This window comes from Columba livia, chromosome 1 (genome assembly GCF_036013475.1).
Source record: "Columba livia isolate bColLiv1 breed racing homer chromosome 1, bColLiv1.pat.W.v2, whole genome shotgun sequence".
NCBI classification, from domain to species: domain Eukaryota; kingdom Metazoa; phylum Chordata; class Aves; order Columbiformes; family Columbidae; genus Columba; species Columba livia.
Genome location: NC_088602.1, coordinates 67305912 through 67321955, shown reverse-complemented (window position 1 = coordinate 67321955; position 16044 = coordinate 67305912). Strand labels below are relative to the sequence as shown.

The window sequence follows — 16044 nt, the reverse complement described above, 5'->3', positions numbered from 1 at the left end:
TGGAATTCTGTATCAAATATGTGATTCTAAGCATTACATAAAGTAAGATTTTAAAGGTTTACTTTTGAATACGAAGAAGTGTAAATCCAGAACTGCAGAGGACATGTTTTAGAGAGGCAAGAATTTTATAAAGGTGAAGTAAGAAATTGAGATGTAAAAGTTTCATCAGAGAAAGCAAACAAGATGCAAAGGATCTCTAGTACTGAATTTGGATTAAACAGTAATGGGTATGTATTTTCAGATGAAGTCTTCATATTTCACATTGCTGAATATTGTGTGATTCCTGAAGAGTTAATAATAGATAATGTCTTGGAAGTAAGTTGTTTCAGAAAGTCTTCTAGATATATCAATTCAAGCTGCCATATCAAATTTGTACTGTTTACAGTTTATCAATCCATCTATCTTTTAAAGTCTGTGAAGATAACTAAGTCCTTCATATTTAAAAACCCACATAAGATTCAAAAGATTATCAGTGCTTGGTAGGGTTATGAGTGAAGTTAATTCAGAAATTAAAACATTGACAGCCAGGAAAAAAAAAAAAAAAAAAAAAAGACGCTTCAGCCATTCTTTTGGCTGCCTTTAGGTAGAATATCACAATGCTTCTTGGAGTGCTCCATTAGTTTTGTCATTGAAATGAACTTTATGGAAGAGAGAATGAAATCTTCAGTGACAAATACCTAACAAGCTTCTGGAGCCAAAGAGCTGTGCCTGCCAGGGAACTAGAAAAGAAAAAAAAAAAAAAAGGAGACGTTACAAGCGGGGAGCAGGGTTACCCACTTTGTGAAGGGAAGAGAACGTGAGACTGGAAACCGGAAGTGAGTGGCAGCCTGCCAAGGCAACAGTTACACCATCTGCAGCAGGGTCAGGAGTCAGAGCCATCCTTGAAAGTAAGCCCCATGGAAGATATCTAAACAGAACCAAGGCAGGCACTGTCTCTGCTTCGTGAGGATATCCAATATGCTGCTGACAGCCTTCCTGCCAGGGCTGCATGCAGGCACGGCGTGTGGCAGGGATGCTGCCCGGCGGTGGAGGAGTTGCCCCTGCTCCCTCTCACGGGCACTGAACACGCACCGTGAGGGGTGCTGCCCACACCGCCCTCTGCTCTGGGATAAAGCAGCTTCCATGCCAGACTGAAAATAGGACAAAATGGCATCAGCACATGAAGGGGCATGCTGGCAAGCACAGGGCAGCAGCAGAGGCAACCCCTCCATGAAAGGCATTGCCCAGAGGGCAGGAAAGGGCACCAGGCAACACCCTGCTTCAGTGGCAGCAGTGGGGCAGGTGTGCCACACGTGGCTTCTCTGTTTGTGGATGTGGCAGAGCTACATTTGGGGATTCCAATTATGAATTATTGCCAGGTTTTACTTGAACTGTGTTTTCATTTTCCACACCCCCTCCCCCCCCCCCCAAAAAAAAAAAGGGGGAGGAAAAAGGCACAGCATCCAGCAAAGAGTGGCCTCTGGTTCATGGTCTGTATCAAATGACAGGGACAGCCAGTAAAGTCTAGTCTCATCAGTACCTCAGTTTGTCATACCAGGATGCCAGCCCTTTGGAAATATTTTAACTTATTTTCTTATTTTCTTTTTTTCCTTTTTTTTTTTTTCCCTTTTTCTTCCTTCCTTCCTTCCTTCCTTCGTTCGTTCCTTCCTTCCTTCCTTCCCCTTCCCCTCCTCCTCTTCTTGTTCTTTTCCTTTAAGTGCATAAATATTCCATCTTGTTCCAATACAGTATTATAGGAGGTAAATGAGGAGGGGTCTTGAAACGTTTCTGTTCTAATAATCTTCTTCCAGAGAGAAAGAACAGGGCAAAAGGCTAGCGAGAAATTTATTGTCTAGTGTGCAGTGTGTAATTACCATAACTTACAAAAAAAAAAATTCCACATGTTGGTGTGTTTGATTTAATGCCATCAGAAGTATAAGGTTACATGAAATAAATGGCTAATTGGGTTAATTTAATAGCAGGTTAAATCTTTCTTTTATTTTGTGCTAAAGAAACATTAAAATGGTGCAGTTTTCAAGTGGTCTTGGAAAAGTAAAGTAGAGTTTCTTGATAAAAAAAAAATATATATAGTGCTCCTACTGCTAGGTTTATGGTGGGAGTTACTGGCATTCTTCCAGTTCACCACATGAAAATCTAAGCTGCCTGTATAAATACAGAATTTAGTGTTGGGTCTTAGGGCTTTGGTTGGCAAGTTGCCAAAGATGTTATGTATTTAGCTGGGAAAATTGCCTAGAAGTTAATTGAGAGGAAAACACTAATATACATCCTCCACCACCTTAAAAAATGCTATGGATATGCATATGTTCTGATCTTTGATAAGAGATGAGTGTTTGCAGTAAAGGATTATTTTAAAATTGCTCCAAAAATTGCCTAGATTGAGTTTTTCAAGCTTCTCCATTTACATCATCCACAAGTAACATTATTGTTTCTCCTCTCTTTTTAATCTTCCTCCTTGCACTATCCTTATACAGACCAGCAGCAGGCCCTGACATGACTACAGTCTTCTTTGGAGTGGTCAGAGCTGGGGCACAACAGCTTTTTGTCACCTCTGAGTATTCCCTCTCCCCCAAAATTCCTGTACTTGTGGCAGTCTCAAACTTACAGTGTGACTGCTTGTCTCACTACCACCACTGTCCAGTAAATCCTAGAAGTTCTGATTACAGAGTGGGCCTTGACACTTAAGCCACTGAAGAGCTGCAGATGGTTTTTTCCTTCTCTGCAGCTGGCCACATTGCACACTATCACCACACAGAGGATCTCAGGAACACCTCATGTCTGGAAAGCCCTATTGTACTGGGGAGTGAGACTTCAGCAATTCAGTGGTTTCTTATATTGCCAGAAAAATTAAGGTTTTTTTCACATCAATAAGTGTAACAGGTTCTTTAAACTGTACTGAGCCAGCGTGCCGCAGCGGACTCTAAGTGGTTAATGATCACATCTGTAAATAGGCTCCGCATCAGACAATAGGTTACCTTTTTGGGTAAGGAGGCTGGGAGGCAAGAGGCACGGCAAAACAAAATTAGGAGCTATGCTGAAAGCAAATGAGGAAAAGGCTTTCTTCCAGTCGTGGCCGGCTGTCTTCTTTTGTACACCCACTGGATGCTCCTGGTGCACTGGGCTAGAAGAGACATGAGCAAAGTAGAAACAATGACATTTCGCTACTGTATGAATTCCCTCTCCCTTCACTTAATCCTGTTCTTACAGGGGCCTTGTGCTGAAAGCTGATAATTTTGATGGCCCCTGAATAAAGCCAGTAGCTTGAATTCCTGCCACCAGCCCCTTTATAATGAATAGGGCTAATGAATGCTAGTAAGTGGTAGGAATCTGTGACCAGCTGCATCAAGGCAGGTAATACAGCTCAGATTTAATTGGGAGCAGGTATTGGAAGGCTGTATTACTTTAATTGGTGAGGGGGTTTTCTAAATGGAAAGGACAAAGTATAATGGACAAATTGTGCTGTACAATAGCACTTAAGCCGGGATTGTATGCATTCGTTAATCTGTTGAGGAATGAGGCAATTCTAAACAATTTTCTCAGTGAAACCAACTCCAGAAAGCTTGTCCCTTTTGTTCTCCCTTGGGAAAATGCAAGATTGAAACAGAAAATACCTTTACCGAGGCAATCATTTGCCACGTGTGGAAAGCGGATACAGCTGTAAACTATGAAAGAGGGATCTTTGTAGTACAATAAAGGATGGAAAAAGAGATAAAGCTGGGGATAAGAGTGGGCCTGTCACTGCATCCAAAGGAGGAATAAAATGATGACATTTACAGTGACAGATGAGACTGTAAAGAGAACTCAGGACAATTTAGAGAGGGAAATTTGATATTTAAAAGAAAGGGCTCTAATAATTAAAAGTAGCATTACATTAAACTGTTACGCATGTCATTAGTGACAGAAGGGAACTGGTGCTTTTTGAAAAGTTAATGATTCACACAGACCTGCTCTTGAAACTTTGTATGTAGTAAAGTTCACTTGAACACAGCACACTGTATGCAACACGGCATAAATTTTCTCTGTGTTTCATAGTGGGAAATAAGAAAGTTATATGATAATATGGAAGGTGTACTGTAAATACCATATGCCAATGTGTGTACAGTGTGGGTGTGTATGTGTAGAATCGTTGTACGCTGGAGGTCCAAGGTAGAGTTGAAAACCCAGCATATATAAATATTGTCAAAAATGCTCATTCTGTGGAATCCTTGGAAAAGGCAGGGTGTCTTTTTCTCAAGGCACAGGTTCACACGTTTTATTTTTGCCTTGTTTGTGTATAGCTAGATCTGTTCAACCCAGTGTGCCTATGGCAACAGAGGATAGCTTGAAAAGTAACCTCTAAAGGTAGAGCGTATTTAAAGTGAAACAACACAGCACATACAGCCAATTTATGTGACTGCTGCAGCTATAATGGGTTAAGAGAGCATTTGTAACTGAGTTCTAGCAGGACTTTGCTCTGGTATACTCCATTACAGGTGGGAAAATGAGAAGGATTGTATGTCCTTCAAAGTTCATGTAGGCCAGGCAGTGGGAGGAGAAAAACAAAACGAACCTGAATGTGAGTGTTGAATGGGCTTTCCCAGGATCCCCAGGTGGGTTTCATGTATTGCCTAATGCTGAAAATGAGACAGATTCAGCTTTCTGTACCGGTTGTAAAGGCTGAATTATCTTACACTTACTATTGTTCATTACTCAAAGTCAACACACAAAGCTGCAGTTTATTTCAGAAATTCTTTGTCAGTAAGAACTATTTTGTGTTCTTCGACATTTTTTCATTTTTACAGATAAGGATAGCATGTGATCTCAAGCTCACAAAGTATTTATATATATGCATAAGGTAAATTCTAAATTAAAACTGATATGCAAGAGTAACATTACTAAATTCTAAAGAGGAGCATGAAAATAATACTTATCCATTTGTGTGAAAAAGGATCAAAATTATTTTTGCAGTAATCTCCTTTAGCACTATGTGAACTGTAGCAAAGTTTGCATGAAAGTAGGTGAGGTACAGAGTAAAATAGTCATCTATGGCAGGAAAACAAAATGACACACAGGACTAACTAAGTGATGAGCTATCATATCCTTAGCCTCTAAATAAGATGTTTGAACAGTGACAGACACAGAAGAATGCAGCTGGAAAATAACTTAGATTTAAAAATAAAATGTTATTTATGGGATCTGAGCAGACTCCTTTGAAATCCTAAAAAGATGTACTGATCAATCACTAAAAGTGTCCTAAGATCAATTTTGTGCAATAATCATGTCTATTTGATAAGGAGAAAATAAGGCAGCTTAATGTCACCTTGTCTCCTGTCATATAACATGTGTTATCCCTGTAGAGCATCTTTATCCCTAATCATATGACATAAAAAAGCATTCAAGGAAACTCACCTTGCAGAGGAAAAAAGGAGTTTCTTTCAAAAACAACTGTGTTCCTGATCTTTACAAATAAACAACAGAGTCAGAAAGTGCAGTGACTTTAGGAGGCTGCTTGAATATTTTTAAGGAAGTTGGGACCACAAACTCTGTGAAATTGCTGATTATCCACTCTCTCTGAGGATCAGATAAATATCTTAACACTTTAGCATGAAAATAAATACTATAATTTCATTAAAGTTTGGATAGCTTTCTTTCTCTTTCTATGCATGTGTGTATGTGCATTTATGTATGTGTTCGAAATAATAAAATTTTTGAGATGTGATGAGTTTTGAAGCTAGTTCTGAAAATAGTAGCCCTGTCATAGAGCTTCATTATCTGCTTGCTACTGCCATTAACATCTTATTCTTTAGACTAGATCCTTACATTCCATGCATGACCTAAAGGAACTTTAAGGAAAACAAAAAACAACAGTTAATTACAAATTGAGAAAGGTCAGAGATCAGTATGCCTTGGCACCGAGGACCTTTAGAAGATGAGCATGTGTTGTGTCCTACATTTCCTAGTTAATGTGTATGAATTATGACTCTGAAAAGCTGATTCTATGGTCTTTGGAGTTTGTGTTCTCTCTGGCACCCAGCCTTCACAGCAAAGCTGGAGTGCAGAGCTGCGCGGTCTCTCAGGCCTGTAACGAAGCCTCCACATTGACTTCAAGCAGCTGCTTTGTGGTAGTAATAGCAGGTTATTACTCTTCTATGTTAAGTGAGGTTGAAAGAGAGGAACCAGCACCAAGTGGTTGCATGTCCTCTCACGAGATCCCAAAAGAGATGTTGCCACACTGCTCTGTGGCCCCTGAGCATCTATAGAGTTCTCCTGTTTCTGGAGAACCTATGGGTTGTTGTGCAAATTGACATACAGGGTTGCTTACTTATGCTTGCTTCTGAAAGAAAAAAAATTTGTTAATTCATAAATTAAATATATTAAATATTTTCCTGAAAAGCTGTTCTTCATGAAAACTATTAGGTTGCCTGAGGAATTTGGTGTAGGTGGGACTGAGGAGATGCTGCCAGTGGTAACAGCATGTGTTCTGTATGCTGGAAGAACTTAAGGACATAGTCCACCACGTGTGCAGCTTAATCCCTTTTTGTATGCTTGTGCCACAGTTTTTGGAAAATGGACAATTTTGATTTCCTCTTTTTTACAGTCACTCTTAAACGTCAGACTATTCTGTACTCCTACCGCTTGTCAGCATGATTAAGTGGCTGAGTAACTTCTCAGTGCCTGTTTCTGCAGCTGTGACAGGTGCCCCTATGCAATTCCCATCATGTCTGGGTTGCATAGGGACAAAGCCATGGGAAAAAGGCAATCTGTGCCCTCACCAGGATGCCAGCTCCTCTACTGAATGAGCCCAGCACAGTGAGAGAACTGGAGTGCCCAAGCTGGTCCTTGTTGTGACCCCCAGAGCCAGGATCCTCTTGGTGTTGTCCTGAAGAAAATATTGTCCTGTACTAGCCCCAACGTAGGAGGGTTTGCTAATGGCCTGGTTTACCTCAGGTAACTCTCTTTCATATAAATAAATGAAAGAAATGTGCTTAATGTGCTAGAAGTTGTACGAAAGAGGATAAATAAAATCTGAGAAGCAAATCGAAATAGAAGCTATTGAATGTAAATCAGTCACTGGAATTTACATCCAGGATTTTTTCTCATTGTGACAAATCTTTGAGATTTTTCTATATTAATTTTGCATCAGAATTTTTTTAAGATGGATAGATGCTGTCTCTGCCTCTATATGTATAAGTTTAAAACAAAGGGTGAGGTCATGAGGTAGCACACATTAGTTTATTCTTGTCTCTCCTTATTTTCTTCTAAGTGGCAGAGGTAGACTTCCACTGCTTACTGTGATGACTTCCTTCCTGATTTCATGCTTTCAAAGTAAAACATAAAGTGCATTCAGCTTTCTAAGGTAGTTTTGTAGTGGAGAGAAAGAAAGAAACTTTGAATATCTTTGCTATCATAGAAATGAATTTTCCCTGTACATGCAGATTTGTTGAGACCATTCAACTAGATCCAGGGTAAATATGTAAACTCTTCAGAAAATGTTATATTTTGTGCAACTGACGAGTGGAAAAAACATAAAGGAGAATTCTACTTTGGGAAGTACTCTTCTTGTCAAAGTAGGCAATGAAGCATAAGTAATTAGAATGGGAAAGAAAGAAAAAAAAAAAAAAAAAGAAAAGTTTTAATCTACTTCAATTCCAACAAGAGAGACTACTTCAGAATCAAAGTAAATAAATGAATTTTGGAAACTTCCAGAGCTGAAATGTGCTGTGGTTATTTTGATTATACAGCCTGTCTTTGAATGAGTAGCAATTGCCATGTAAAAGTTAATAAGTCATTAAAATGTTGTCAACTGTGTTTCTAATGATGTTATAGGTGACATTTTTTTTAAACCACTCAAAGAGGCTTTTTCCTATCTGAGTCCATCTCAAATCCCATCTGTCCTACCAGGAAACTTTTGTTCTGATTTTAGTTTTAATTTTCAGTTAGAATAGGAGTTATTTTAACTTTTTGGCTAGCAAAATTTATCTCAGTTCCTGCCTGACCTTTCTCAATTTAACCATTGTTGACTTTTTTTCCCTTGAAAAGCAAATTTTGCCCATCACTTATGATAATTTTTGAAAGTTACAGAAGATGTCTGATTGAGAGAAAATAAAGAAAAAGAAAAAGAGAAAGAAAAGAAAAAGAAAAGAAAAAGAAAAAGAAAAAGAAAAAGAAAAAGAAAAAGAAAAAGAAAAAGAAAAAGAAAAAGAAAAAGAAAAAGAAAAAGAAAAAGAAAAAGAAAAAATAGAAAAAGAAAAAGAGAAAGAAAAGAAAAAGAAAAAGAAAAAGAAAAAGAAAAAGAAAAAGAAAAAGAAAAAGAAAAAGAAAAAGAAAAAGAAAAAGAAAAAGAAAAAGAAAAAGAAAAAGAAAAAGAAAAAGAAAAAGAAAAAGAAAAAGAAAAAAAAAGAAAAAGAAAAAGAAAAAAGAGGACATGTAACTGTCAGCCTTCTCCAATTTCGAAACAAGTAAAGTATTTTATAAAATGTTTCAGAGTAGAGCCCTCTTGACATGAAATATGGTATCTGAAGTCCTGACCGTGGACTGTCACAATGATCTGAGCATTTTTATGAGCTCAGTCAGAGAATTAACTTCAACACTTTCAGTGTGTTTCATCATGCTCTTTCTTCCAATGTCTTGTATTTTTAGGAAAGAAAAGTTATTTTTCTTCATGGACCCTTATTAGTAGAAGCTAATTCTTCTTATTCACTTAGATGGAGAGAAAAGAGCGGTATTAAGGTGTATACTAGAGGTTACTTACATTTTAGTAGGCATAAAGATGGTCTGGTCTTTGTGCTGTACTCAGGCACTCTGGAAACGTTGTTTATTGGGAGTATTCAGCAATAACAAATATGCTTCTTCAGGCAAAGGCATTAATCAGCAATGATCTTGCATCAGGACCCTCCAGCCTCTTATGTAGCCAGCAGAGGTTCCTATCAATAGGGACAATCACTGCTCCTCTTAACACTGAACCACTTCAGAGAAGGTTATCTACTTGGAGTGGGAGAGAAGCTCATGCTTGCTGTATCCACTTTCCTCCTTTTTCAATTTTTGCTTCTTTTTCTCTCCTCAGGGTCATTTAAGATATAGTTTAAATGGGTAAGTTTTCCTGTTCAGAATCTTGTATGCTAGCTGAGCACGTACAGATGATTGAGTTAGAGCTTGCATTGCAGTTAGTGACCAGCTGCTGGCATTCAGCACCAAACATCAGCTTGTTTCATCTGATGCTCAATATCTAACGCTTCACTCTGCTGGAAAGCAGAGTGCTATATACTTCAGTGCTTCATGGTTACATATTTATCTTCCACATTTCTTAAAGCAAAACTCACTGATGTGTTCCTCTGATGTGCTCATAATCCAAATACCATATTTGCTGTCAACAAGTCACCTGATTCCAGAACCTTTGCCACCTTCTTTTTTTTTTTTTTGGAAGGTGAGGAGCAGCAACCTTCACATCTTAAAATCATTTGTACCTCTAGGGGACCAGTCATTATCCTGCAGTAAGTATTTCAAGTTGGCAAATCAATGGAGAAGATCAGGGATGAAGATGAAAGACCCAGCTAGTCTTGACCCTTGCCATTTCTTTTTTTTAAGTGTCCTTCAGTGTTGATGATGCAAAGAGTTGCGCTTAGGCTTATTTTACCACCAGCCAAGATGGAGAGAACTCATCCTTCTTTTGAAATTATACTTTTCTCCAAAGGCTTTTTGAAGCAGCCTCAGGTTTATGGTTAATGTTTTGTTTTTTTCTTCCTCAAGACTTTATTCTTTGCCTGAAGAATTTGTGAGAATATTTCTTTTTCCTTATGTTGTAATGACCATCATGTAATGACAATAATGACACACGTGGTCCAGTCTTACAGCCCTAGACCCAGGAAACTGATTGCAAGTATATCCTCATAAAAGCTTTTGTTCTGAAATGAAGCTAAGCATGATGAATGAATAATTTACTTTGGGGATAGCTGGAGACAGTTCCTTTAATGCAGAGACATACTCTGCTTTCTAGCAAACCATGGAGCATGAAAGCGTGTCAGTGATTAGGAAGAGGAAAGCGTCTCCATAATGAGGTGGACAAAGTTTTCTCCCTGTTACTCTGCTAACCAAATTGTAAAAGGTACCATTTATTTTGTAATGAATGAAAGCTACCTGCTGGTTTAATTCTTGCTTCTATTGGTCAACATTGCTATAGTTGTTTATATACAACAGCAAATCAGCTACATTTTGAGTGAGTAAAAGTTACACTCCCATAATTAGTCCATGCCCTCCACACATGCTTTCTTAGCAGTGACCAACACCTAATATTGCAGTAATTATAAACATTCTTGGTCATGTAAATTTTAGCATAGGCTTTAACATAACTAGTGGAACAGTAAGTCCCCAAAGTATGTTAGTCACAATTTTAGATTAATCCTTCTATTAAAACTCAAATGAGCTTTTAGCAATCTCTTAGATTCCAGATTCTTCATGGTATGTAAAGATCTTAACTTATGATACTTCCAGCACACTGTAGCTTGTTCCTCAAAAGATGTGACCTGACCTCTCTCCATTTGTATGAAAGCTGTACTCTCACTCATCAGTTCTTGGTGTGGAAGGATGGGAGGAACATGGGAGGAGGGCCACTGAAGCCTTGTGAGTCTCTCATAGAGGCATATTTTCTCTGGTTGCTAGCAAAATGTCTTCCTCTATTCTTCAAAGATGAGCAGAAAGGATTTTGACTGTAAAATCAAAACCCAAACCCCATATTTCTGTATGATACTCAACTTGATTCCTTCAGTGTAGTAGGAGCTGCAGAAGTTAAAGTCTGAAGTAAAGAAATAGCTGTTACGAATTAAGAAATATTAATTGGGATTAGATTTACCTTAAATATAATAACACTGAAAAATGACTTTCTGGAACTGTGTCAGTTTTGGAGATAACCATGGTACCTTACTTATTCCCAAGTGTGATGAGCTCTACCAGGCAGTCAATCCTGCCATGGTTGTTCACTTCAGGAAATGTCTGAGTAACAGGTTAGTGGACTGTTTGATAGATCTGTATTCTAACCATGTCTGATCTTCTGTTATCACACAAAGACTGTTCATAAGCCTTGAAATGTGCAACTAACTGCTCATGCTGTTATCAAGATAGTTTGGTGTTGTTCAGAGTTGAGGAAATGTGAATCAATGCGCTACAGCTGGTGATACTGGAAGACAACAATTGTCAAATACTGTAAAAACAAACCAAATAAAATTTGCACCTGTCCCGGGTATTTGAAAGCCCATTCCTTACATTTGTTTCCATCTTTTCATGTACTTCCCAACAGAGGTCTACATAGTTATTTATATTCATATTTCTATATTCCTTTTTGGTTAATCCAAGGATTAAGTGTTTCATTGATTCCACTTAGTAACCTTTGGTTCTTAGTGGAATTCCTTGAAAAAAACCACACAAACAACCCCTTCTTATGTTTGAGCACTGTGAATACCTACTCTTTAGTCTTATTGCTACAGAAGACCTCCTGAGGCAAGTATCTTGTTGTCACCTCTGAAATGTAGTTACAATATTGGAGAATGTGGAGGCAGCATTGCACTGTTGAAGAATGAAAGCGGCTAGATCACCGCATTAGTTCAGTGCTTTACATTTAAAGAATAGCACTTACTGCTACTTCCACACTTTTTTTTTCCCTCACATATGTGACTGAAATAGGTTAATGTTTGTTTTGTGGGGTTTTGCTTTTCCAGTGTTTCTTTCTTTAGTACTCAGCACACATAATCTTTTATGATGTGAAGTTCACAGATCCATTTTTTGTAACTTGCTGTTGATTCCCATGAGTTTGTTGACCAAAGACTTTTACTAATAACATCATTCAAACTTTATCTTCAGCTATCAGGAGAGGTTTCAAAATTCAGAAGCAGAAACAATTATGTTAATAAAGTGTATTTATAATACCTTCTAGACATGTTAAGCACTTTATGATCTGAAAACAGCCAGTTTTTTTCACTGAGGCAGAATTGTTGAGCATGGCAGTATTACTAGTTAGGAGGTTAAATTGATCTGGAAAAATAGTTTACATTATCAGTTGCTTCTCTGTCAACCTTCTATCTTCTTGATCAAGAAATGAAGTCCTTGGAAAATGAATATACAAAACAAGTGTCTGTTGTACAGCAAGATGTTTTTTAATTTACTTCCTTTTGTTTAAAAGTGACGTCTGTTTAGCACGTCGTTTTAGATATGATTTAAAGCAGTTGACATGACAGATTGAAAACTTAAAATGTAGCATGAATAATACACAGTAAATTTATGTTGGGATGTTTTTATTCACTAGGGAGCCCTGAATAAGTTAGCAGCACTTGCAGCCACAACTTGTATACAGGGAAATAATTTGTATTTATTCTATTCCTCCACCGAGCTAACTGATGTGTGCATGTGTATATATATACCCACATGTATGTATGTATATATGCGTGTGTATATACATGCATAATACATGTATGTATAGATGTATATGCATATCATCAGCTAACTGAGATTCACACACACACAACCCATGCAATTTATTAACAGTTAGCATATCATCTCTAAATGGAGCTCACTGCAATTTGAGATGTGCCCTGCTAGGAGCTAATGAGCAAACTCCTGCCTAATATTGACAATTAATCAGGCATAAAAGCATCTAGGATCAGGACCCATTGCCAAGCATAGAAGACTCATACAGACTTCAATGAAACATGATATGTGAACAAATTTGTCTAATTGTATAGCGGTCTTATGAACAAATTCCCACCAAAACACTTAATTATCTACAGTACAGAAGCAATGTATCCTTCTCAGAATCTGTTAGTGGCTTTTTGGTTTGTTGTAAGCCATTTACCGTAACTAATAAATTGAAGGAAGTATTATTATGTTTTCTTGCCAGTGTTCCTATTTTAATTGGTCTTGTATAATTCAGCCAATATCTGTGCATTTTCTAGTGTAACCAAGTACTGGTTACACAATAAAAAGTGATCACTATTGGCTGAATAATTTTATTTTTTTGGGGAGGGAAGATTTGGTCTCAAACTGATAAAAGTAATCTTTAAAGTCAAAAAAACTGTTCAATAGAAAGGTCACCCTTGCAGTCTATAGCAAAAGAATAAAAAAACATATTGTTAGTAGAGAAAACACGTATTTGCTCAGGTTATCTTAGCTTAATACTGATAATACACCTAGTATATGACTTTTATTTCTCCTAGAATAAAAACTATGTACTCCTTTCTAGTTTAAAATCATGGTAGAGGCTTTTTTGGCAGCATCAATAGAAAGCCTGTTATGACACACAACAGAAAATCACTGTAAAAAGTATTGCTGTTACTCACTACAGAAGAATGATTTGTGCAAAGATGCGATGCTCTGGCCTTGAGACACACACTAGTAAATTGGGTAGTTTTCCTAAGAAGCATTCCTGTTGAACTGTTTTTCTTTTCTATTTCAGTTGACAATACGGATCTGTAGTATATTGTTGGATCTGCTGTGTTATAACACAACAAAGCCTGTGTTCTGCTCTCAGCGGTGCTATTTATACATTGTAACATTTTTCAAAGTACTGCTTTGGTGTTCTTCCACCGTTTTTAAAAAAGACAAGATAACCTGCCCCCAAAACAGATAAATAAATAAATAAATAAGAGCAGCTATGAGTCAGATTCAAGTCTGGATATTTCACTGACAGTAAAGTCCTTTTTTCAGTTTATTTACTGATGAAGAGCTGCACCTTGCAAATGATGTAATACAAGAGAAAGGCATGAGCTGCTCAAATCTTTTGCTTTACATTAATACTTTAAATGGACAGCAAGGACTGTCTCTGGCATTAGGCTGAGGATTGACCATAAGCAGCTGTCACGTGAAAATTTCTACAGCAGTGAGGGCACAAGCCACAATCTCAAGTGGAAGGCAAGAGCGGTGAAGGAAGCTGGCTAAGCATCTACTCATTTTTATTTGATGATGTCTCATAGCAAGAAAGCTCAGTATCACTGCCGAGCTTTCGTATTGAAGTGTATCTTCATGTGGTCTCTGGGAGAGACCCTTCTGTCCTGGATGCCAATCAGTCGTGCTCAGCCAGAAGCTGAAGTGACACTTACTCATTGCTGGAAATTAGGGAAAGAAGCAGGAAGGGATTTATGCTAGGCAACAGCACAAGGCTTAAGACATCCTTAGGCAGCAAAGAAACAGAAAAAAAAAAAAAAAAAAGAAAGAAGTTGAAAAACTTAATACCTTAATACTGCTGTGTTTTTGAATACACCACAGCCACAAAAATAAGACTAATCACCATTTTCCCTTATGCTCAGAATTAACATTTTCATGGTCAACATTGCACTGTTTGGCAATTACTAGTTTTTAATATTAAGCATTTTGTGTGAGTATATAGTGTGTCTGTGCATGTCCACACCACAGGTAAAAATCAAGAAGTGTGATGGCTACCTTTAAAATAATGAATTTCACTTATGATTATAGTATACAGTGGGATTTTTTTTTTGGGGGGGGGTATTATTATTATTTCCAGTTTTTGTAATAAGCAAAGACAAGCACAGAAAGAAAAAGAAGAAAGAGAAGGAAGAAAGTGCAACTTTTCATTAATTGCCCGCTCCTTCTTTTAGCATCCCAAGATCCTAATAAGATGGCTGAGTAGTCACTGTGGCTATGATAGAGGTAACATGATTTTTCAGAGTGCAGAATGAATATGTATTCAGAATAGGTAGAGGAACAAATTCACATGAAGGACATTATATTCTTGGATATAAACTTTTGAGGATGTTTGACACCTTTCTCCTTTCTATAGGTAGATAATTTCTTCATTTTTTGAAACATTATTTGTTTTGGCTGATCACAGTCAAAGGAAAATGTAGTAAGAGCTGTAGTGTCATAGATCTGCTTTTCTCTTAATTCACAGTAAATCAGTAGTTTCATGGATAATTTGCTACACCCAAAGCATACAGACATGGAAATACAGCCATCATAGAAAATGTTCTGCTGTAAGGAACAGGAATAAGAACTCTTTGCTAAAATAATACATAGCAACTTTAAGTTTCCCTCTTTTCCTCTTATATTTCCTAAATAGATCTTTTAGAACTTGTGGTATGTCTTGAAACAGTAAGGATTATGCCTTTCTCGCCATTAAAATATGTCCTCAACAAAAACACATTTTTACAATTAGGAGTCAAGACAAAAGTATGCTACTCTTAGGATCAGCTGCAGCACACCGAGGAAAGAGGTTGCTGAAACTTTGATTATTCTCTCCTTTACCTCCCTTGCAGTTCATGCTACTTGCTGAAAGTTTTTGGCATGGTCACAGGACTACACAGTGTTCTTACTCAGAAAGGGACATCTGCCTTTGCTCAGCTTCAGATAGTTAATTTTCTTACATACTCACCCTCTTACTCATTGTAATGCATAATTTCAGGCATGTTTTGGGGCACTCTGAATGAAAAATATCAAAAGTGTTACTGTAACATGTACACTACAATCAAAAGAGAAAACATCTGTGATTGCGCGTATCCACATGTATATATATAGAAACATACACATATATGATTATTTAAAATAGTAAATATATATATATATATATGAAAATATATATATCAAGTTGATATCTAAAGATAGCATAGAATGCTTTACTTAATTTCTGGCTCTTAATTTTTATATGTGTTTAATTATAAAATTCTTAATAAAGTTCATTGAGTGTCACTTTCTTCACTCCTTGTGCCTGACCCAGGCCCACTTGGACCAAGCGGTGACGTCAGAGAAGGGAAGCCACCTCACAGCAGCATGTGGGGAAGGAAGCAGTTGCCAAGGGAGCAGGTGACATCATGGGGAGGGAGGCAAATCAGCTCCCTTGGTGCTTGGGACACAGAGCTGCCTGATGCTTCTGGGAGAACACTCCTCAATGCAAAGTGCTGCTTGAAGAATTAAAAAAGGTATTTAGCAATCAAAAATAAACTTTTGGAAGCTCGTTGTTTGTTTGTTTGTTTGTTTGTTTGTTTGTTTGTTTGTTTGTGTTTTACTTTTCTGTCAAAAAATTAATTAAAAAAAAATCAGGGAAGCAATCGTTATGTTAGAATTGTTTATTTT

General features: G+C 37.4%; 1 long non-coding RNA gene across 1 annotated transcript in view; it reads left to right on the top strand.

The window, feature by feature from the left end:
• The window catches only part of LOC110360310 (uncharacterized), an 82842-nt gene extending 67024 nt beyond the window's left edge, over positions 1-15818 (top strand). Inside the window, exon 3 of the long non-coding RNA XR_010472176.1 lies at positions 15689-15818. This is a non-coding gene — a long non-coding RNA (uncharacterized LOC110360310). The remainder of the gene's footprint in view (positions 1-15688) is intronic.
• Positions 15819-16044: the final 226 nt, after the last annotated feature.